This window comes from Genypterus blacodes, unplaced genomic scaffold, assembly GCF_046128005.1.
Source record: "Genypterus blacodes isolate CSIRO-AG114 ecotype Tasmania unplaced genomic scaffold, CSIRO-AGI_Gbla_v1 ptg000391l_1, whole genome shotgun sequence".
Lineage (NCBI taxonomy): Eukaryota > Metazoa > Chordata > Actinopteri > Ophidiiformes > Ophidiidae > Genypterus > Genypterus blacodes.
The window spans coordinates 1-2,500 of NW_027467169.1; the positions used below are offsets into that span (position 1 = coordinate 1).

Genomic DNA, 2,500 nt, shown 5'->3' on the forward strand with positions numbered 1-2,500 from the left:
CGGGTGGAGGGATGAGGGATGATTGATGATGATGACGATGACAAAGATTCTTGGGAAGACTCTTTTTCCTCCAAGACTTTTCCAGGGATGCAGGATGGAGGGATGCATATATGAGCGCCTCAGCAGAGCAGCACAGAGCAGCACAGAGCAGCACAGAGGACAGAGGACGCAGACAAACCTCCACTCATCTTCATCTTCATCTTCATCTTCATCTTCATCTTCATCTTCATCTTCAGCTCCTTCACCAGCAGGCAGCAGTGAGTCTTTGTCTTCTAAAGCTTCTAAATGTTCCAGCTTCTGTCCTTTACCTTCCAGACGCTTAGAGCTGAGGTGATTTCACAGTGAGACACCTTCACAGGGCCTAGCTGCTAACTGCCCTCCTCCTCCTCTGAACGTCTTCCCTGCTTCCCCCAGCTGACCCCCGGCCCAATAACCCGTGTGGGCCGGTGACCGTAGCCGGTCGTGTTCGTTCGCGGCAGCTCTCCTCTAAATGAACGGGTGCACTTGGTCAGTTGCTAGGTTGGGTTTTAGTGGCTCGTGTTTATGAGAGCGGAGCCCCAAGGGTCTGTTTCATTTTGCCTTTGGCTAGAGTTAACCAGTTAGAACCTATTCTTACCTCACTTCCTGTCAGCTCATCTTTGCGCCTTTACTGGTCCAGAAGTGTGTGTGTATGTAAACCATTTTGTGATTTGATTTGATCATGTTTTTATTAGCAGGGGCAAAGCTCACAGCGCTGTAGCCACTCACACATCACATACTGGATATCCCTATGCTAATCATTAATGCTTAAGAGTACACAGACTACTATTACAACTATTAGAAGACATTCCACTACTAAATTAACTAACTGTTCTGATCTGATTCCAGTTGTTATTTAATTATCAATAACCTCTTATCAAGTTTCCTAATCTGATTTTAATGTAATGTAATTATTAAGATTCTTCCATTAAGCTTAAAGCTCTGATTCTAGTATAAACTAGTTATTAATATACTTCTATTAAGTTCAAAACTCTGTTTCTAGTGTAAACTAATTATTAACTTACTTTTGTTAACTTCCCTAATTTGAAACTAATGTCATTTAATTATTAATATACTCTTATTAAGGTTCCTAATTTCATACTACTGCAAACTAATTATTAATGATTAAAAAGAATTAAAGAATTAAAAAAGATTAATTGATTTTGGTGTAAATGAATTGTTAATACAACTTTACTATATTTAAAACTCGTATACAGATTATTGTTACCGATCACTTCATCCCAAACTCCACATTAAAATCATTCAAACATCTCCTAGTCCAGCCTGGGGGGTTAGGGCCGCTCACAAACTCCCTCTAGTAATCCAAGAGATAATCCTTGAGATCCTGATGGCTTTTGAAGACTGAAGCTAGATTCTAGCGTTGCTGTAACTTTTATAACCCTGTGATCTGAACCGTTTGCACAATTTCCCGATCTCTTGTGTAAGCTCTACTTGTCCTTTGTTCTTCCCCTATCCTCACACAGGATGTAGGTGTGATTACATTATCTGAGCACATGCAATCATCAACATTTCTAGTTTCATAATCATTGTACATAATCCTAGTTATCTTCTTAATATTCTTAACACATTTCAAACCATTGATGCTTATTAACCTGCGAGGGCTTTTTCCATCGCCACCTGAACTTCCTCTTTTCTCACAGTACACAACCCTACCTTTGTTTGTGATTCAAATTCTTATTCACATGTTTTTTACTTCTTATAAATGATTTAGATTTCATAAATACTTGACAACAGACGGCCGGACGGACGGACGGACGGACGGACGGACAGACAGACAGACAGACAGACAGACAGACAGACAGACAGACAGACAGACAGACCTGGAAGTACTTTCTCTCAACAAAACTCATTAGCTTTCTGAAATGAACTCAAAGTTGTATTTTTTTGCCCCTCTTCCTGTTGCAGTGCATTCTGGTTACCTGCCCTTTGTGTTTGTGGTGATGTGGGCGGAGCTTAGACCAGTGGCGGCGTTCCCGTTGAACACAGACATGCGTAGCATCGTCGAAAACCTCCAGGAGGCGCTGCAACAGTACAACAACTCTCTGACAAAGACGGTGAGACAACATAGACATGAAATAAGCAATCATGAGTGAGGGGGCGGGGCCTAAATAAAAAGTCAAATCACCAAAATAATTAACAACCAGGAAATACAACAAATTAAGTTTCTATTATTAAGTCTTTTCTTTATTTGTTTCTATTGTAGATTTCATCACAACCCATCCATGTCCAACCCTGCAGAGACACAACGGTCCAACTGAGCGAGGTAAGGACAGAGAGACAGATAGAGAGAGAGAGACTGAGAGGAGAGGGAGGGAGAGAGAGAGGGAGAGGGAGAGGGGGAGGGGGGGTGAAAGAGAGGGAGGGAGAGAGAGAGAAAATAGAGAGAGAGGGGGGGAGAAAGAGAGGGAGGGAGAGAGAGAGAGGGAGAGAGAGAGAGAGAGAGGGAGAGGGGGGGAAGGAG

General features: G+C 42.2%; 1 long non-coding RNA gene across 2 annotated transcripts in view; it reads left to right on the forward strand.

Moving 5' to 3' along the window:
- Positions 1-244: 244 nt before the first annotated feature.
- Positions 245-2,500, forward strand: part of LOC142989199 (uncharacterized) — a 3,340-nt gene continuing 1,084 nt past the window's right edge. Inside the window, exons 1-3 of one of the 2 annotated variants that reach the window (XR_012960668.1) lie at positions 245-257; positions 1,945-2,093; positions 2,243-2,302. This is a non-coding gene — a long non-coding RNA (uncharacterized LOC142989199). The other variant, XR_012960667.1, reaches the window with a different exon arrangement.